Source organism: Rhinolophus sinicus, chromosome 3 (genome assembly GCF_057876585.1).
Source record: "Rhinolophus sinicus isolate RSI-liver-muscle chromosome 3, RSI-T2T, whole genome shotgun sequence".
In the NCBI taxonomy this organism is placed as follows: domain Eukaryota; kingdom Metazoa; phylum Chordata; class Mammalia; order Chiroptera; family Rhinolophidae; genus Rhinolophus; species Rhinolophus sinicus.
Window position 1 is genome coordinate 196,257,122 of NC_142503.1, and position 22,655 is coordinate 196,279,776.

Genomic DNA, 22,655 nt, shown 5'->3' on the forward strand with positions numbered 1-22,655 from the left:
GCGAGGCCCCTGTCCTTTTCATGTATTATTCTTTAATGTAGGTGGTGATTATTTGGCTGTGATTAATTGATGAAGCTCATTGGTCTGGCAAGTGGTACCGAATTCACCATCCCTCACTTTTATTTCTCTCAGTGGGGCTCTGCCACTTAATCGGAAGGACTCGCTTCTTTCCAGGCAGTCTGGCCTCTCAGTGTGGTGCTGGGGGTTCAGGACTGTTCCCAGGGCCTGGCCTTGACCTCTGCATCCTCCTGTGACTCACAGGTCAGCGGTGGCCTTTGCGTCCCACCTTCTCCTGCGAGGCCCTCGCCCTGCAGCCCTGGCCCAGGCCCATCTGAAACCCGGTGGGACTCCTGTGGAAAAGCTTCTGGGGGCTCCCCTTTCTCCTATCTGATTTTTCAAGCCTTGTTCCGGGCGCCTTTAACACCTGTAACACCACGGTGGTTCGGTTTACTCCTAGGCGCAGCCGCCTGCCAAGACGCCAGGTGACATGCGGGGCTCTCCGAGGCTGCTCTCGCCATTGTCTCCAGCTGTGGGGCCCCCTAGAAACCACACATGTGATGATGCCCAGCCTGATAGCGCTGGCTCTGCCCCTGGGTTAAGTGACACAGGCTCTGAAAGCGGCAGCAGTGCAAGCGGATGTTGGTGGGGAGGGTGAGCTGGCTAGAAGGGCACTTGTCCACTGGTGTCCAGCTTCCCCCTGGGAAAGGTAGGCTGGGCAGCAGCTCTAGTCCCCCTTCAGACTCTGCCAAAGCCTGAGAGCTCCCGAAGCCCCAGTCCAGCGCCCTGGCTCCCACAGACAGGATGGGTCCAACCTGGTCCCCCTGGTCCTCTTTGGGCTTGTGAAAGTTGGGTCTGATGGCCTTGGATTTGAAGACGGGCACGATGTTTCATTTTTAATATAAAGCAAGCAGGGAAATGGTTTGTAATGTACAGCTCTGTGTTTCTACAGGGGGCTATGGAGAATGGTTTCTTCCTTCAATTCATGATTCCCCCTCAACACACACATACCCTGGCACAAACACACACGTGTACACACACAGGAGCACATCCCATGGACACATGCCATGTAGACACACAGGCACACACAGTGTGCACACACATATATACACACAGGACCGTACACACACGTTCTCCCCCACCGCTTTCCAAACAAAGGCTCTGCCATCAGATTTTCCCACCCCTACCCCTGGTTTTATGGGCAAATCGTTACTTTCTGCAAAGCAGAATCACCCCCATTTTAAGCCCCCACCATTGAAATCTATAATTGGAGCAGTCACAGAGCTGCGGCCGACTCGTCTTTTTAAATGCATCAACTCTGGACAAACCATCCTAAAAGTGTGTAATTACAAATAAACCTTCACCTACGTCAGCTGGCAGGGTTTTTAATTACTGCACTTGACGTCAATCAAGGCCGACGCTGGGCACGCACGTGAGAGACAATTTCAGCGAAATTTCGCGGACATAAGCTGCTCTCCTTATTCTATTATCTGTGTTTAAAAGGGGAGGGAGGAGATGCAGTGACAGCCAGGAGAGAGGGAAGGAGAGGGTCACGGAAAGAAAATGGTGGGGAAGGCATTTTGCCCCAAGGACAGTGTCCTGCCAGGGAGAGGGCAGGCCCCCAAGCGCGCTGACCAGTCTTTGTCCCCCAGCCCTTTCCCAGGAGCGCACTGGGAGTGGGGTGCATATTTGCTGGTGGAAGGAGGTGGAGGTGGATGACACTCATGTGGGGACTTAGGCAGGGTGGGGGGTGGGGGGCCATAAGGCAGAGAAGGGGGGCAGGGAGAGCAAGAGTAGGGGGTGGGTGCTAAAGGGAAAAAAAAATAAATTGATGCATATTCACTTTCTCCTCCATGGCGGATTCTATCCGAAGGAAACACTGAACTTTGTAGTGTTAGCAGCAGCTGAAATTTAGAATTATTGTTTCTCTGTAACAGAAGACTCATTTTCCACGGCCGCATTTGCAGCATAATAAGCTTTTTGTTATTTTTTCAATTAGAGTCAATTGACCTAACAAAATGCTTGGCAATTAAGTGATTTTTGTAATGGTCCGGGGGTAATTTAGTCGAGCTTGTCAGCTGTGTTTCATGAAGCCTAGATGTCTTTTTTTTTTCCCCACTGCTTCTCTCCCTCTCTCTCTCCCCCTCTCTCTCTCTCTTGAGCATAATGGCTCATAATTTCGAAATCTTTTCCTTCTGTTTCCCTCACAATAATTCGCAATTACAGGAAGTTGTTGGAGGTGATTTTTTTTTCTACCTTGCCTTTTGAGTCAGTAATTTTAAATAAAATGTACATACTTATAAAAAGGCAGCTATTACTGAAATCACTTTTTGTGTAAACTCAATTATTTTATGAATAGTGACACCAGCTTATATTGGGTCCAGCTCCTGAAGGCTGAGGCATTATTATCTCCAGGGTAAAAGGTTTGGAACATTCAGAACACTCTTTCCAGATCAAACCAGCATTCAATAAGGTAAAAACAACTTCAGGCTAACAAGAGGTGTCTGGATTACCTGGTCATGAAAAAGGCGGTGGGCTAGGCGTCCCGCCTCCTGGCTAGCCCCCGTCCCCTCGGCAAGGACTGGACTTGAGCTTTGCATCTTCTGTTTTATGAGGGGAGTCCTCATTTGCCTAATTGATTCATTTTCTTAAGAAGACATCTGGAGTTACATTTCCTTTTTAAACGGCTGCAGTTAGATCTGATGACTGGATCAGATGTTCCTTCATTGTGTGACTATCTGTTTATACCTATCTTTAAAAAAAAGTTCAGTCCGTACCTACATGCACGCGTACATATAGAAATAGCCAGGAAGCCGTGCACCGTTGTTCTTTCAGACAAATTTGACAAAAGGAGCTAATGCACGGTGTTGTGGGGATGTGTTATCAAGATTCATCTTTAACCTTTAGTAGGTTTGTGATGCTTCTGCTTTACTGTATGTGTTTCAAGATCGTCTCTGGTTTCCACACCTGAGTGAGAAGCCCCTGTCAAATTCAGTTGCCCCATTGTGAAAAACAACTTCAAAGCCAACCACTTCTCCCCTTGGCAGGAAAGTCCCCAGTAGGGGGCAGTAGAAGAGCAAGCCAGCCCAAACCCCACTGTGGCTAGAGCCCTTCAACACAGGCAGGGCCACCGACCCTGGGAAACCCATCCCCTTCTGGCTCAGGTATGGACGCAGAGCTGGAAACATTCCGTAGCACTGATCCCGGGTTTGGTCTCCGTCTCCCAATGCTGTCTGGATAATGTCTAATCAATTGTCCTTCCTTCTTTTAGGATTTCTGTCTTTCCAAAGGGGGTCCTTGAAAGTTGTGGCAGTTGCCAGTTGGGTGCCAGGAGCCCAGCCAAGGTTGCTCAGGCAGCACTCCATTCTCGTATACTGGAGGCTCTCACAGGCCTACAGAGACAAAGGTCCAGCACCATTTGATTCCTGCTGATCTCCTGACACCTGAACTTGGCCATCATTTCTTTGTCCTGCATCTCAATTTTTCAGTTCTAAGTGAGGAGGTTGAGCTAGATATAATCTGCAAACCAATCATGCATTCATTCATTCTTCACTAAATGTATGTTTATAGGCAGAAGACATAGTCTCTGTTAGTAGGGTCATTCTATTCTTGGATTTGATTTAATCATTTCTTAAAATATGGGGTCTTAGTTCGAATCTAAATGCTTTTTAGTAGTAGTAGTAGTAGGTTGTATAATTTGTCCTCAACCAAGGCATAAACAGACTTTGGAGACTTAAGTTCATATCTTAGCTTTTAATGAAGTGTGTGCTTTCCACAGTGACATTTGACTTGTATTTTGAGATATCGTCCCATATCCCAGTGCTCGTGGTCAGCCCTGGGTTTGGTTTAGTGTAGAGTCGAAATCCCTGTGGCTTGGCCCTGACTGGAGTGGGCTAGCCTCCCAAGGCTTTGATTAATCCACAGCACCTCTCATTTTCCCGACTATGAAAGGAGAAGCTACAGCCTGAATAAGCATCTTGCAGAAGAAAGAAGCCAAAGCAGAAAGTATTAAACTTTCATCCAACACCATAGGAGAAATGTAGTTATTAAATTTCAGCTGCTTATCAAACTGATATGAAAGTCATTTTGCATGATTGCTTTGCCTCCTCAAATCTTCTGCTTTTATTTGCAATGCATCTCCGTGCTTTCTTATTAGAAAAATACTCAGAGGATAAAAAAAAAAAAAAGAAAAAAAAAAGCTGATAATATTATTCAGTTTGACAATTAGGTAGAAAAAACATTCAAAGAAGTGCTTTTTTATTGCAGCTGGTAATAATATTGGGGGTCCTGAAAGCAGTCTGTACAGATGCTACCCAAGGTGACACTGGTTTTACCTTCTAATTGCCATGTACTGGTTATACTGGACCCGAGCAAGGACGGCTAGCCCTATCTTTTCATTGGTGCCCATGATTCTGGGTTATGCAATATGTAGAAATATGCGGAGCCCCTTCCATTTGCTCACTCTTGTCTTGATGGCACATCCACTCTGCTGTTGGACTCCAGACAGGGACTTCCACCATTCATTGAGCACATCAGACAGTTACCAAGGGCTGGCAACGTGTTAAGGCCTAGGGATAGAGCTCAGGCCACCGTCCACCTACGACTGAACTTCATCTCTTTATTAAATTTCCATCAGTAACTTTTAACTTTTATACATATGCAAAATTATAACTTACGTATATATTTATGCACATGTAGATATGTTTGTGTTTTTCTCCCGTCACTATCTTCCCGTGGTCTCTAGAAATACCAAAATGATTTTATTAAATCGATTAGCCAGTTTTATATACTTTATTTTATGTCAGGCCTCTTGACAGCTTCCTGAGACAGAGACGCGTTTTCTCATTGGAAGCAGTGGGAAGTGAAGCTCGACGTGAAGTGACGCTTGAGGTCACACAGCTGGTACGTGACAGCTGTGTGACACACACCAGGTCTGTGTGACTCTAAGGACAGTGCTATTTGGCCTTAGCTTCCTACCAGTAGTTCCGTCAGCGTCATTCTCCTCAGAGTCTCCATTACCCTTTCTTCCCAAGTGTGTAGAGACTTTAGCACAACTAACATTGCCTGGTGATGGAGGTCAGCACCAGGCCTTTAGGAGCAGGGGCCATGGGCACCCCACTTGCCAAGGTCTCTGGACCCCACCTTCCTTTGGACGCTCTGGTCTATCTCTGCTGCGCTTACGTTGGGCAAAGGCACAGTGTTAGCCCATCTGTTTGACTGCTGGTGGTGAGAGGGAGCTGCGGCTACTGCAATCCCATCCTGAGGAGCTCAAACAGCTCTCAGCAGAACAGGAGAGTTGGTGGCCGAGCCCAGTGGAAATAGCTCTCATTGAAAGTCATAAGGGACTGCAATTAATTCCGCAAGAAATGTTGAGCACCCACCATAAGGCAAACATGGCTCTTGGTGGTTGGAACAATGAAACCCGCAAGGCCAGGCAAAGCTGCTTGCTAGAGACGGACCTCCACTCCAGCGGGGGAGTCAGGCTTATCGCAAGAGACATACTCGTGTGTTAGGAGGCGGTGAGTGCTATGGATAAAATAAAAATGAGCAGAGGAAAGGAGAAACGGGGGCAGTTTCAGTATTAACTAGCCTGCTCAGAGACGTGTGAGCCAGCCTCAGATCTGTTTCAGGAACGTCTTCTCCCTCTGGGTCTCATATGTCGTGATTGTAAAAGAGGAAGTGGAACTAAATCAAAGGTTTCCAAACTTGGCTGATCTTAGGAACCATGCAGGAGGTTTATTTTGTTTTCTTTTGTATGTAGAATCCCAGGCTCACCTATAGAGTCAGGCTATCAGACTATTATGGACCCGAGGCCTAAAAATCTGAATTGTTGGGGGAAAAAAAAAACAAAAAACAAAAAACACCAAAAAACACACCCTGGTATGCAATTAAGTTTAAGAAGCCCTGGACTAAATAAATGGCCTGGTGTACACCAAGGGCCCCAGGGGAATCCTTGTTTCTTACGATCTCTGCGACCTTGGAATTGTTCCTGGAATTGGACGTCGGGGTACTCTTCACTCCCAGGGTAGTTGATGAGTGCTAACTACTCAGCAGTTGGTAAAGCCACTGGCCCAGGTCTGGACACATCGCTGGGGCCCAAGGTTACCTTCCTATTTCTCCCTGTAGTTCTAACACCAAACCATACTTCTCAGGAATAATTACCCCAAACAAAGGCATTTGAAGAGGAGCAGCTAGATTTGTAAGAGCTGAGAAAAGAGGAGAATAACAATTGGTGAAGCGGTTATCCTGCCCAGAGACAAAAGGGACTCTAAGCCATAATTTAGGCAGAGCCAACTTTATCAATGGGTTGGCGACATATGCATGCAATTAGCTGAAATGATGAAGGGAAGGGTGGACGTCAGTATTTCCACAATCAGGGCAACCTATAGTGGCAGGGACGTGATTTCTTCCAGGTCGGGGGTTGTAGGAAGGTGATGAACCCTGAGTCTCATGGGCTCAGAACAAATAGGCACCCATTTGCACAAAACCCTGACAATCCTGCCTCTGCCACCGAATTATCTGTGTACCAAGCAGAAACCTTTGTTTCGTTCATCACCTCTGCTCTTAGAAAACTGAAATCGTATTTAAAGAAATAAAAATGAAGCAGAAAGAGAAGTGCCAGCCATCACATACCACATAAATATTCATCTACGAAGGGTGGAATTATCCCTTCTACCTTGCTCTCCCACGAGAGCGTCTCCCTTTCTTCCCACCGTCACTCGTTACACTCTCGTCCTGCTCCGTGCTGTTCTAGGACTTATTCCCACCTGATGCAGCATCGATTTCATTGTTGTTTGGTCTGTGTACTGTCTCTTTTCCCCCCACTAGCATGACAACTCATGAAATCCAGGACTTGGAGTTGCGTTTATTGCTCTATGCCCTTACATGCCACATAACAGGTGCTCAACAAATGCATTTCTTAAATAAATAAATTGTAACTCACTCCTGGTTTCATATTGGAGGAATGATACCAATTCTCTCCCTTAAATTCCTGTAGCCCATGAAGCTGGAGTCATGTTGGTGTACCTACCTGGTAGAAGAGGGCGACTCATAAAAGGTAGAGAAAAACCATAAAGGGAGGAAAAGATTAGTAGAAAATTGAACAGAAAGATGTTCAATGTAGCATTACCATCTTTATACATTATAGCTGAAGCCTGCAGACTCCATAAATCTTACAGCTTGATTTTCAATTTGGGGCACATTTTTATAGGACCCACCAAGTGAAGGGCAGAATAGGATTTGAATGGCCAAAGGCAATTTGCGGATTACTCTGCAAAATTGCCAAATTCTAATCTATTACAGGGAAACACACAAGGCTGAAATAGATTTGCAATGAGCCAAATATAAATTTTATTTTTAAAAACATACTTTGCTTAATTTCAGGTACCTAATTATCTCCTCAGTTTAACAACTATTTCTGTTTAAATGACAGCATTTTAAATATTTGACTTTAATAAACCTCCCCTGAAAACTTGTTATGCTATTAATTTGATAATTTTTTTTTTTTAGTGGAATGTTCATTTTGTAAAGAAAACACCGTGCATATCTAAAAAAAGTCAACCACTTTCAAGAAGGGGATCCAAAATAATATTTCACTATTTCACTCCCGAAATAACTGTGCTGAGCACCCATCTCGCCATCTGTTTCGATGGCGTTGGATGGTGTCTTTCTGAGGCCAGGAATTGGGTGACCACCCAAGGCTGAAACCCATACAGGGTCCCCAGGTCCACGAGCCATGATCCTCATTGTAGTTCAATCTCATACGCAAATACAACTTGAAAAACTCAGAATTATGCCATTCCACACATGTTCTTGGCAGTGATGGTGACGATGTTTGTAATATGTAGACATGCCTTCCTTTCATGTAGTAGTTGTGTATTCATCAGCAACAGATGAAGATTAAGGAGGAACGATGACTGAGGACCGATTCCTAAGGTGTGGGGTGTGGGCGTTGCCCGGGGAGTGAGATCTGGATTCGAAGGCTAGTCTGCCAATGACTCTTCTGCTCAAGCTCCATATGTCCCTCTGTCTATGGAGAATTGGGACCAGCATTACTATTCTATCAGTTTACAAAGGTCGAAAACACTGGTGTGGAGCAACTTTTGGACTTGTTGGAAATTCAAGCCAGTAAGCATTTACCCAACAAATGTTCTTGCCAGGTCAGCACCATAGTCCCGCTGGGGAGTAGAATTAAAATACATACACTCATGTATACAGACTCATGTACACACACACACACACACACACACACACACAGGCTCGCCACACAGGGGGATTACAAACTGTGGGATACTTACATACAGAGAGACAAAGCCACGGAGGAGAAAAACCATAGGCTGTTTGGATTCAGATCTGAATCCCTCCCTTCAGTGTCTCTGTGTTTGTCATGTGAGTTGCTTCATCTTGACCCCAGTGTCCCTATCTGAAGAATGGCAACACAGATATATACATCTCGGGGTGGTTAAAATAAAGATAGCCTATCTCTATAGAGATTAAGACAGTCTATTAAAATAGACTGCAAAATAGGCCCAGGCACATAGTAGGGGCTTTGTGATGGGTGGCTGTGATAACAATGGCGGCAACGATGCCGATGGGAATAGAAGGTTCCTGTTGTATCTTTCCACAAATAAGCATCACAGGACAATAGGAAACTTCAGCTCAGAAGCTGTAAGTCAGGGACCTGAAGGCTATGAGTCATCCTTTTGCTTCGTGCCTGTCAGTTCATTTTTGAGAATCCACAGAAATAGAAATGTTCTATCAGACCAACTTGCATTGCCATCTGGCCCACACATTTTCCTGGCACGGCCCGAAGGCCAGCGCTGCTATTCTCCCCTCCAAGCAAAACCCCAAGTTTAGCAGAACAAAATCTGGTACAGAAACGCTTCAAGCAGAGCCTCAGCTCTTTCCCACGATTAGCAATATTAGCCGTAGTTACGTCTGAATAATAATTGAATCTGGGTTATAGTAGTTAGCATAACGACTAGTTGTATTAATACAAACTGCTAGTACACTATTTAGTAAGACGAGCAATAATAGGGAGAACTTCATGCTTTTCAAAGAGTTCTCACATTCATCCGCTCTTTCTTATTTTGGGTATATTATTATCCTTAGTTTCTCTTCAGGGAAACTGAGGTGTGGAACAGCTGAGGCTTACCCCAGGTGACGGACTGATATATGCAGAAAATCTGGAATTAGAAACTCTGTCTTCTGACTACTTGTGCAGCAAGACTTGGGGATTGAGGAGAGAGAAAGTCACCACATAAAGCATGATTTGGCTCAACCATTGACCGAATGCCGCGGCAGGAAGGAGCTCGGTGTTCAGCAAACACAACTCTGTCACTACACAAATGAAGAAAGTGAGGCCCAGAAAGGGGAATGATGTGCCTCCAATGAACAGAACTTGGATGCAGATTCCAAATTGATTTCTCTTTCAGAGTCATTTTATGTGGTCCCAATCTTCAGCCCTGGAAGTGATCTTTTTTAAATTTTCTGTGAGCTGAAAAACAAATAATCAAGTTTGTAAAAGGTGTGCATTAACTTATCAGTTTACCTGGTAAATTACGGTCTAGTGCTGCATTTCCCAAAATGTATCCCATTTAACTCTAATTCGCTAGCATAGTATTAGCTGTTATGGAGAAATAGGATTCCTTTGCCAATGACATTTGAAATATTCTGAGTTAAAACATGAATTAAATAAGTTTGTTTTTTTATTGCTGACCTTTTTGTTTTTTACCTTAAATATGCAAATAATATGCCGTGATCCCATCCATCTTTGACTGGGAAAGCCTTTGCTCTCAGAACATCCTTTGAGACTCATATTTGAAAGATCACACTTTGGGAAACGTGAGTGCAGTGGCATTTTCTACAGGGTTTTAGCGCATTTGCTCTGGAGCAGGTTTTCCTGATACCAGACAGTCTGCCAGGTTTACTTCTGAGCCTCTGGCCAGCTACAGGGAGGTGGGAGTCCCTGAAAACGACATGAGCGAAGCCATAATCATTTGGTTTCCCTTGAACGGCCATGACTTCCCAAGTAACTCAACCCATACTGCGTGAGATGATTCTAAATGTCTTTCTCAGCCCTAAAAGGCCCCAGAAGTGACGACTCATCTGCAGTCGCTGCTTACGAAATGCCTACGTTGTGCCAGTGTTCACACAGTTTCTTGCTATTTTCAGGTTCCTACTTTGGGACCTGGGCTTCCTGTGGTGAGGCACCTGAGAAGAAAGCACGCACAGAAGGGCGGGTATTTATAGGTTTGGGGGCTATGCGATTAGGTAGTTGTACTTGAGCAAGTAATTTCTAAAAATAATCATGTCTCTGAATGTGACCGTATCAAATTGGCAGTGAAAGCAACCATTTCTTCTAAGTGTCCTGGATAATATAGCTATGGGAAAAATAAAAATAAAAAAATGAGGGACTTTGATCAGATGAGAACTTTTGTGAATGGAAAACAATGAGGAATCCCTGAGCAGGGGCAAGAAAAATCAAAACTTCACAACACATGTCGTCCTCAGAGGCACGTTTGTTTTACTATTAACCTTTAAAATCCACAGACTTTGCCATGAGAAGCGAGTTCTTGCTGAGTGAAAGCTTGGCTTCAAATGTGTCCATTCTGGAGGTCTGATGGTTTGTTCCTTTGCTTTTTGTAAATAATGATTTGGTGGGGGGGGAGGTTAGCTTTGAGTAAGCACATATAGGGTGGTCTGGGGTGCAGTCATCTGACTTAAATTCAAAACATTTCCATTTGTTTTATATTTCCAACCCAAAATAGAAACTCTGTTTGCTCTGTTTTGAATGAATGAATGAATGAATAAAAAAATAAATAAAATGAAGAACGGCCAAAGTGCTGAGGTTGAAAAAGTACCCAATGACCTATAACTTTCTGCAAGAACGGCACCCATGGATTTTTCACTTTGTACTCTACTCCACTTTTCAAAGTCTGCTTCTCCCCTAGCCTCCTGTTTGAATATGTAAAACTCTGCATGCATCTAATCGGTCCTTCAATTGTCCACTTGCACCTTCAAATTATGGGACAAGTGGCCAATTGGGCCTGCAATGGGCTAATTACATTGACAATTAGCCCATTGTGGGTATAATTAGCCGCCCACAGAATTAATCATATGCACAGTGTGGGTGGCCAGTCTGAATCCGTACAACTCAGTGTGGTCTAGATATACATCTGTGCCCAGGCACAAAAGGGACATAGGTGAGGATGCTGGAGGAATCACTCTTACGAGGATCACTAAGACACACCTGGTGACTGCTTAAAAAGACCACACGATGCAAGCCTGAACATCTGGTCTACCGACTCTCTGGACCAGGAGCTTGATGTGGACAAAGCAGAGAAGACCTGAGCACTGAAAACAAATTCCTCAACCTCAAGGCCTTCTGGGAGGAGCTGTCCTGCTTGCTGATGGCCCCCAATTTCATTTCTTCGTATCTTTGGGTTTATGGTTTACTTGGTGAGTTTTATCCCTAACTCAAGTCCTCAGTGAGAAACCTAACTCATTGTGACCCCTGTACTTGCCACAGTGTAACATGTTACAGTCTCATTTATATCTAACCCCATGCTTCTTACGCTGGTGTGTGTATATTCCATGGGGGGCCAGGGACACGCTCAGGATAAACACACTACATGTCTCTAAAGCAAGCAATGTAAAATAAGTTTAAATTTTAACGTGAACAAGCGAAAAGCTAGGGCAAGTTGTTAGAGTTGCAGTGGTTAAAGTCCCTGTCTGTGTTCATTTAGTTAACTTTTTACAGCCTAGTCCCCTCATCTGTAAGGCTGAACTAGTGTAAACTCCACATAACTGCCTTGGAGTCATATGGGGTCTCTTTAGAACTAAATAGGGTCAGTTAACATTATAGAATGAAAGTGAGACCAAGAGAGGGAACCTAGAAATTAAGATTCAATAAATTAATACATTAACATATTAAAAGCTCTGAGATTTCTTGCTGTAAAGAATTCTTTATCTCAGCAATTTGCCAAACAAAAGTGACCAAAGACCAGTCTTTTCACATAATATCTATTATTTGATGCTGGAAAATGCCACACTAAGTCAAAAAAAGTCAGTGGATGCCAATTGATTTCAGGACTAAATCTAGGTACTTGGGTTGCTTCCCACCATCACCAGAGACCTAAACTTCCCTTCTACTCCAGAGTTCTGCTTCCGGAAGAACCGTTCAGAAATCCACCAATACTGCAGGCTGATCTGAGCACCAGACTTGCCCACACTGCTACCCCTCTCCTATGTCCAAAGCGACCATCTCTGCTTTATAACAAAGGCCATGTGAAATGGACAGGACATATCCAAAGTTAGGGGTGTTGAAGGAGAGAAAAGAGAGCTACAAATGATGAAACACAGCCCAAAGATAGAGACACGTGTCTTTATTATGTAGATATAGTTGTTTTCTTCTCACATTCTAAATTTTAGCTGGACTTTGTGCACACACCCCAACTGAACAACACAAATCTTGTATTTTTTTTCAGTAAAGAAGAAAGGAAAGAAGGAGGGGAGAGAGGGAGGGAGGCAGGGAGGGAAGGACAGAAAAGAAGAAAGAAGGAAAGGAGGAAGGAAGAAGGGAGGGAGGGAGAGAAGGGAGGAAAGAAGAGAGGAAAGGAGTAATGGGAGGATAGAGAGTACTTACTCTTATATCAGGTACTTTTATCTCATTTTTTCTTCAAAATAATAGCACCGGAAATGAATAATTGCCCCATTTGAGGGGTGTGATTACTGAGTGCAGAGAAGTTAAGTAGTTGTCCCAAGGTTATGCAGTGACAAGCAATAAAGGGCCAGGGTTCAAATTCTCACGCAAATATCTCAAAATCTTCTTTTGAACAAACTGTATAAACATAAACCATTATAGACATAGACACATGAGGAAATATGCTAATTGTATTTCATGTCCAAATGCATATAAACAACCCATCCAAGTATATGGTCTGAACACACAAAAAAAGCTATATTTGTGACTTATTATAAAAATATCAACTTTTTATTAAGAAATTCTACAAATAATAATGTTGATGCGGAGAGAGATAAGCCTTTGTCTTTCCTTCCAATTGAATGGAGCCTAAGCTCTGGATTTGCAGCTCAATGAATTCCTGAAAGAATTCAAAGCAAGTTAAGGCCAAAATGAGCTCCTTAGTCTCTATGCCATTGGAGAATCTGGACTCAACAACAGTGCATGAGAGGGGACTCCTTCACTGAACATGCTCCTCCAACTGGTCCTTTGTCCAACCTGACTTGCGCACTGTTTATGGGTAATGCATTTGACACTTCACCAATGATGTTGCCAGCATTTAAACAAACTTACCCTTCATAACGGAATCCTTGACTCTCACCTCACTGTGAAATCTCCCTTGCCATCCCCCTTCAGGATAGATCTGAATACATTTCAACACTCTCACAGTCCCTGTCTTATAAAATGTATCTGTTGTGTTCTTAACTGTATCAGTTAGCGTATGTTGCAATAATGCTGCTTAACAAGTAACCCCCAATTATTTGTAGTCCCATGTTGCGTGCAAGTCTTTGGCAGGCTGAGATCCTGCAGCTCTGTGCTCTGAAGCCCTGCTCCAAGCTGCTGGTGGACTGTGGACTGGCGCCCTGGGGCTTCTCATTCTGAGACCGACATTAAGAGAACAGCCCCTGCCTGTTGCACATGTTTGCTCGTGCAGAGATCAGGGACAAGAAAGTTGGTGGCAACTCTCACTGCCTCTGAAAGCTGTTGGTTAAATGTGGTAAACATTACATCCTTTCACATCTCATTGGCCAAATCAAACCATATAGTCAGCTTCTGTGCCAAAGAGATGGAGAAGTAAACTCTGTCTTCAGGATGGCAAAGTGGACAGAACGTGAGTATTTATGAACAAATAGCCCAATCTACTGTGTCATCCAGCTACATATGTCCCCCCCACTGATCAGTAAAGTAAAAGAACATAGAATGCCTATTTGTCTTCGTGTCTCTTATTACGAGCGTAAAGTGGGTATCCATAGAAGGTTTATTTAATACTTGAATATGTTGTTAGTATCATTCAGGAATAAATGGGTGAAAGTATTATGTGGAACTTTCTGAAATGGTCAAATTGTACCAATATTTAACTTTTCGAGGCTCCCTTTCTTGCACACAAACACATCCTTCCTTTAGTCGTTTTGTTTTAGAGAGGAGGAAACCAAGACTTTGAGAAGCTGAGCAAATTGTCCAAGGTCACTCACTAAGGAGTAGAGTGATGAATCATACACAGGTCATTTGACGGCAGATCCTGTGCTCTTAACCCATAAGCTAGACTGACCTTCACCTTCTGTCTTTGGAGTAATTGATGAAAAAAGGAGAAAATGGGCGAAGCTGAGAAAGCATCTTAAATGATGTGCTGAGGTATTAGAACCAAAGGTAGTCCTGCTCTGCTATTTTTCTCCTGCTGGAATACACAGTAGTGACAGCACAGTGTGTAAGGTCATCCTTGTAGAAATTAGCCCTGTTCCAGAAGCACACATGCTCACTCTAGTCAGAATCAGAGGCAATCCGGGCGGGAAAAGCAGACCCATCCCAAACATGGGCGATGTGCTCCGTTGCTTTGGATGGCGTTATTTCTCAGCAATTAACTAAGCACTCTTGTAGATACCGATAAATTCACCAATTCATTCTCCAAAATCCATCTGAAAACATCGGTGTTCACACAAATTACAATACAATAACCTGGTCCTGTGAGACGGCCACCACTAGGATGTAAAGAAACTTAGTGCCAGTGTCCTAATTCCCCAGTACAGGGCTTGACCACCCTTACCTGTAGATGACTCACCTGTCCTCAACTCTCCAGAGCACAGCCAAGGACCAGAGAGGGCGGCTCAAGAACCAAGACCTCGAATCAGCTGGGAGGTCTCTGTCCTACACCGTGGGCTCCATTCTGAATCCGTAAAACGGACACTAACCACTTGGTTTTCAAGATTACTTAGAAGGCTAGATGACGGAGGGGGCTCCGAAGGACTTGTTACTCAGAGAATTGGCTGTTAACAGGCCAGCCAGAACGAGAGTCAAAAATGAATCGTTTTTAAAAATTAGAAAATCAAAGAAAAAAGAATCATGGCATTCTGAGGACAATTGGTAGAAGGGCAAATTGTCTTACAGATCTCAAGTTCATGATTGCTTCCCTGCATGGGAAGTGCCATGTGCAACGTAAAGGTGGAAGACTAGATAATTAGGTAGTTAGATAATTAGGTAGTTGTGAATACGCATTGCAAAGTTGTCCCACCATGTTTACAATACGTAAATGAAAATGAGACAACAGGAACACACTTGCTTTCCGAGGAGAGGGGGGAGGCAGTTACGCTTTCTTCGAAGTCCCATCATTGCCTGAGATGGTGTACAAGTTCTTTCCTCTGATCACTATAGAAAACCTCCTGGGTCTGTTCTATCTTGGTTTATGAAATTTAAGGACTCCCCTACTTCAAGTCACTTTGTGAGTTTCAAACTCAGGGATATTCTTTTCCAAAGCCCATGGCATGGCATGCCTGGACACCATCATGCAGGACACTTAATTTCCTGCTGAAATAAGGTAAGTTGGGGCCCTCGTATTAATGACAGAGACTCAAAGGACAGGGATTTGTTAGTGTTGTACACAGAGTCACCTGCAACAGGAGCCGCAGGCCCAGGGCCCCTCCTTTGCGGCAAGGCCGGCTGCAAGCCCCCTCCCTTAACAAAGAAGGTGGAGGGTGGGGCTGGCCCTTGGATTGCCTGCCTGAGTCATCTGTAGCAGCAGACCCAAAGCATTAACTAAATGTTGCTTTTTTGTATTTATAAATAATAACAGCTACGTGCCACTAATGTAGTGCCATTTCATTTAATGGCATTCGGCACTGAGCAATTTAATTATTCGTTTAGTCACTGAAACATTCATCATAGTTTTCCAGTGGCTCCAAGAGTGCCTGCCTGCTTGCCTCTTGAAGCCATTAACATAAAGACGATAGGTTGGCCTCCCCTCGTAAAATTAGCTCAGTTGTGGATCTGGGGAGAGGGACTCATACCTTTCAAAGTGTAATTTCTGCTTGTGTTATTCGTGGATTAAAACATCAAAGGCTTATTGTGTTCCTAATATGAGTACCTACTGTGTGCAGCTTCCGCATCAGGCTTTTATTTAAATGTTCTCATGGATCCATTAGGAAAACCCAGCAAGGCAGGTCTCCTTATTCCCATTTTACAAATGAGGAAAGTAAATACCAGAGACTTGAAGCTGCTTCACCAAGGCCACACATCCAGCTGAGATCAGAACATGCGTCTAGTCCAGAACCCTTACCAGGGACATAAAATGTTCAGGTAATTGTGAAAGCACTGACAATAGTTACCATTGAACTGGTGTATCCCAGGCAGTTTACATTCATGATTTCTGTGAATCCTCCAATCTCAACCATGCCACCATCCGATAAGGAAACAGACTCAGGAAGTTGAGTGATGCCCTAAGGATTTCATAGAAAAGTGTAGAACCAGAGCCATTGGGGGGGGGGGGTCTGACTTCAAAGTAATTGCTAAAGACCCATTCCTGTGCATTTGCATGAACGGAATTCCTGTGCATTTGCATGAACGGAATCAGGACTGAACTTTTCAGTAGTTATTGTGAATATCAGTCAGTGTACGATAATCGCTCCCCTATTTGGTAAAAGGGCTTGATCTCTAGTTTGTTGGGTTTTTGTGGTATTTAAAATGTGACAGTTTATAACACATGCTTAACATACAAGGTGCAGATATATACCTATTTTAATGGGTAAATGGTGGCATCAAAACCACTAGGCTTCATGGAGTCGGCATGGCAAAAAGTCACATGTATTTTCTCAAAGGGAACTAAGCCACTCTAGTGCTTCTTTTCACCTGGACTTTACTCTAGAGCTACTAACTGCACCATTTCTCAAATCTCTAAAACAATCACACTCTATGGTATTGACATTTGGTTTTAGGAATTTGTCCTAAGCAAATAATCGGAAATACGTTGCACAGTACGTAAGGGTATTCACGATTGCTGGATTATTATAACAATAACAACGAAAACTGGAGCCATTCAGCTGCATACCAGGAAGTCCTGAAGAAGGGTACATATAAGTACAGACACACACACACACACACACACACACACACACGGACATGCACACGGACACACACGTGTGCACGCACACACCCATCTGAACAAAACATGCGAGCACGCTCATGAACAACTTAACAGTAGCTTCAGGTGGGTGAAGAGGGGTTTCGTGGATGTGTTTTGCTGGTGTGTTGTGTTTATAAAGCTTCTCTCTGTCTGCCAGGATTTCCTCATTGAGTGTGACTCCTTTAGTAACTAGCAAATGAGGAATCACGCCTGAGTGCCCTGTGGCGTGGTCCAGTCGTACTCTTAACCGTAAGCTTTGCTATAATTCAGACAAACTCCCTGGAACACCTGTTCCATCTCCAGAGCCCCGGAAAATTCATCTCTCCTTGGTAGCAGGGCACACCCGGTACATGCCGACGGCTCTACATGAAACCACGGTGCTGGTCTCCATGACAAATCCAAAGGGTAGTCGTCTTGAACATTTGCAAGTGGATAGAGGAAACATCCCTTCCATTTCTACTTGGGCTATAAAAATGGCACAGCCATGGTGTTTGCAATAGAACAGGCTTTATCCGAGGACACCACCAGTGTAGATAGTGTACCTTTGTTTATTTCAACTCTTGGCCTTTAGGTTTTGTGCCAGCTCTGTCCAGAACAGAGTTAATTTACTATGTGTACAGTAGGCATCCTCGACCATTCCGAGCATTAGGGCTCCTTTATGACATTAACCACAAAACAAATCAGCAATTTGATTATAGTGTTCCTTATATTAATTATGACATGCTTATGAATGAAACACTTTGAGACATCAATCCAGTGACCTTTTAAAATGATTCGTTATATTTATTCCCAAGAGTCTAGATATGTACATGTGTATATTTATATATATGTGTACGTATATATTTATACAAACATATAATAAGCTTTCAGGCAAACTCTAAGTTATACAAATAAAGAAAACCAACTATTGAGCACTTGCTGTATGCACCAGGCATTGTGCTCAGTGCATTATGAGTATTTATGTGCAAGCCACCCCTTGCACATATGGGACCCTGGCTTCAGAGGTTATTAATTGGGCATGGTCATGCAATGGGCTTAACCTTCACCCTTGAACACCTAGCCCCCACTATTAAGGATACCTGGTTCTAGTTTCACAAAGCCTGTTTAGTGCTATAGAGAACCCGGGGCCCCAGAACTATCTGACATTGAAAAGTCCCATAAATAGGGTCAATCCAAGTGTTTCTAGGGACAAACTCTTTGGTATGGGTTTTGAGAGTGGCCGCTTGCTGAAAACTGAGACTTGGACCCAGACCTCCAGTGGCGGTGCCGTGCATGTAGGTGTCTGTATGATGCCAGGAGGGTGAAAACATCCCTTCACTTCCCAGCACCACCTCACAGCCGGTGAGAGCCCCTCACCCCGGAAGGAGCAGCATGGTGTCCTGGTGATGGCTGCTTCCCCTGTCGCTCACGGGTCTGGGACTGCAGGCAAGAACATTTCTCTCTCTGGTTTCTGTTTCCTCAGCGGTAAATGAGTCAAGCTAGAGGTTTGGGCTATGAATGCCTAGCTCTTGTACCTAAGGATCCCGAGACATAAAAGCAATGAGTTTTTATTCCCCCTGGCATCACATAGGCACAGGCACTTAAATGCCTCCATTCGAGATAAGACCATTTACGAAAAGATGCAACAGCCTTACCATCTTATAGCCTAAGCTTTTTATAGTTTAGTTGTTTCTGTGTTTTGTTTTGTTTTATTTTGTTTTGTTGGGGTGGAGGGGTATTTTGCTTTTTCGCAGATTCAACTAATGCTTTAAGAATTAGAGCTCCATGCTTTTCACCAAGCCTCGGTTGGCAAGTGACCTCCCCCGGATGGGCCCCTCCATCTCCCCAGCCCCCCAAGCAGGTGGTCTCTATGTCCAGGCATCTGGGGAGACTGTGGGGAGGAAGGGCCACAGATACCCATGAGCCCAGCTAGGGAGGCCCAGTCGCTGAGTCCTGGGGGGTGGGGGTGAATCTGTACCCACCAATGCATTCATTTAGCTCTCTCCCAGCCTCTCTCTCGGTTAACACCCCAGCACACACAATACCAACGAAGGTGATTATCTCTGCTAGCATAATTCCTCCCTAACATCTGCTTTCGCCCATAACACTCCACTAATTTTTCCCTCATTTCATTACACATAATTTTCTTTCAACACAATCTACATGTATTAAGTGGTAATGACTTTCCAGTTAAGAGCAAATCGACACCAAGGGACCCCCGTCCCCCCACGGCTGCCTGCAGAGCCTGACTCTGGCTATTAGAGATAAATTCGGTAGCTCAGGAAGCTGCAGTGAGGTAATCAATCAATTAAGCGGTTAGGACATACATTATCAAACTTCCACAGTGCGGGGGGCAGGGGGCCATGCTGATCTACTTGCCATGATTTTTTAAGGAATTCAAATAAAAAAATGAATAAATAAGATTGAGAGCTATTATACGGCCAGGCTATAATTTGCCACTCAAAGTCAGGGGCTGGTTTCGTCAGGCTTAAGGCGGAGGAGCGAGTGGGGGGAGCCTGAGGCTGTGCATGTGCACCGTCTGGGCAGGAATCCCGGCTCGCTGTGTCCTAGTGTGTCCTGGGGCACACGGAGGGGGCCTGGGGGTCTGAGAGTCGTGCCCTTCCAAAAGGGAAAACCAGCACTTGGAATTATGCCTCTAGGTTTGCAGTGGGGATTAACGGGGACCCCGCACACTCCCACGCTCGGCCCTCGGGAAGCCTTAACCATCTTCTCTTCCCCCTGGACTGCGGACTTAGGAAACGCAAGGTGACCAGAGACCACCAAAATGCAGGCATCACACTAGCGTTAGATGATACCACCCTCATCACCACCTTCATTCTTCTCAGGTTCGTCAGGAAAAAGCCAGACTATACTGAATCCTGAAATTACGTTCAGAATATTTGCCAGTCCTCACTCGTCTGCTTCGTATGTGTTCCCTTTGGGCCCCAACCTCAGTTACCCCGTCTATGAAAATGGGTCTATTAATAATGTTTCATGTGCCACAGCCAAGGTCATGGAAGATCCAGAAGAAACATTTTTAAATGCTCTGAACATTGTAAGTTACAAACAAAATAGGATTTTAAAAAATAATAGAATGTAGACGATCGGTAGTTTTCCTAAATTCAATCCATCCTATAAATAGTGTATGTGTGTGAAAAGTACATTAAATGTTACCCACATGGTTCAAAAGACAAATTAGCTGCAAAGGAGAGAACAAAAAATAAAAAATGAAAAAGGCTGGTAGATGTGAACATATAAAAATAAAATATTTATAAAATAAACAGACAAATTATTTTCAACATATGTTTCAGACAATATGTGAATATGCTTATATGATACATAAAATTACATTCTTGCAAATCACTACAAAGAAGAAAGGAAAAATAAAATATGAGTTAACAATAATAAGAGTGAACAGTTCTTCCTGTTTGTCAAGCAGTCCTAAAGGTTTAATGTACTTTAATTGATTTAACAAGAAAAGGAAAACAAACGCTCAAAGAAATGAACAAATGAAGAAATAAACACTGAAATACCATACACAAATATTAAATCTCCTTAGACTCAAAGAAATCTAAGATGAGATCAAGGACATAGGAGTTCTCATCTACCAAATTAATAAGGTCTAAAAACTGTCTTCTCCAAGTGCTGAGGCATCAGGAAAAGAGAGGTTTTCTACTCTGCCCTTGGGAATGTAAATTGTTACAAACAAGAAAAGCCGCTTTTCTAGGGAGCCAGTTTCTAATATATATCCAAAGCCTTAATATACATCCACCCGTTGACCCACCAGTTTTACTCCCCTGGAATTTATCGTTAAACAAATCCTAGGGATGTTAACAAGTATGTAACTACAAAGATGTTCAGCATGTTGTTGTTTATAACAGCAGAAAATTAGAAGCAGAGGAGTCCAGGGCTGGGAGGTTGTGGTCATTCATTGAGCAGTATTTATTGAACAACTACTTAGTGCCAGGCCTTGTTTCAAGTGCGGAGGCCACAGCAGTGAACAAGGAGAGACAGATTGCATTCTCATGGGTCTCCGGTTAAAGCTCAGGGAGAACTCACCTGAACAAGTTACCACATACACACGAGATGGAAGATCATGGGTTGATTTACTGCAAATATTTATTTAGAACCACTGTGTTGCAGACACTGTTCTAAATCTAAAGAATACAGCTTTCTTCAAGGCAACAGATCCTTGTGCCTGCAACACTCACATCTAACTGCGAAGACAGGAAATATGTAACTAAACGTTATGTGGTAGGAACGTATTTAATGATGCAGAAAAACAAAAAGCATGTTATAAGAAGTGAAAATGGTTATATGACAATATGCACAGTATGAAGCCATTTGTGTAAATAAGCAAAAATATTCATGCATATACATTTTTAGAATATTAGAAGAATATACACCAACTTCTCAGCAGTCACATCTCCAGATTTCTACTTTTCTAAAATGTTTGCATTTGTGACTTTTGAAAGATGCATTTTTTTAAAGCAAAGACTACTGACACACATGATAGGTTCATGCTTAGCTATTGATTCCATTTTTTGGTTTGTTTTTAATGAATCAGCTGATTTAGACATTGTGGCGGCCTCAAGATTTGATTTCTTAATAACTAGGAGCAATCAAATAAAATGGGGGCTTGTCCTTTTCCCAAATTTTGTCCTTATTCTATAGAAGAGTTCAACCCTAGGCTTGCAAAGGAGGAAATGAACTTAGAAATAATTTTCATCTCAATCTTCAGTTCATAGTGGAAGAAATTAAAGTCCCCAAAGGTTGGGAGATTGCCCGAGAGCCCGGTGCAGCCCAAACTGACCTCATCTTACACAGCTGTCCGTGGAAAACCTGACCACCTTGCTCTCTCCGGTCCCACTTTCATCCTCAGTAGAGTCCTGCCTGCTCTGTACTCAAGACGATGGGCAGGGAGAGGAGAAAAATATCACCGGAAATTATTAGTCGTCCTGTGATAGATTCTACCTGCAAACAAAACAAAACACAGTTAAATCAAATTTTGTTATGGTGCCTCGACCCTGGGCGTAGACAAAGGGCACGTGAGAACTGACATCATGTGGGAGCTATATTTATGACTGAGATCCTTTATTTCTGGATCTCAAAATTATTCAAGCCTGTGTCGATGAAGATATAGTCCTCGCAATTTGTAAATGTGCCTCGAGTCTCTTGGAAAGCAGCAAGTTAGGAAACGTCATCGTCACCACCTGTAATATGAGAATAATTATTTAGGATAATTATTAGGATATAACTATAGAGTGCTTTATGGTTTATGGATCCCATTCACATGCATGGGTCCTGTGATTTTCCTGGGGATTATATCATGTTAGTCTTGCACCCAGTTTCTAGGTGAGCATGTTGAGGCTCTGATGACCCAGGGGGCTTACTTGAGGTCACATCTCAGAAATGAAGCAGAGCGGGGACAAGCCATCAGACCCTAAGCACATTGTTCTTTTCTGCAGGACAAACGGAAAAAGGCTTTTTAGGATAAGCTTTGAGTCCAGAAATCTTGTCAGAAATTTAGAGAAGGGGTGCAAAATC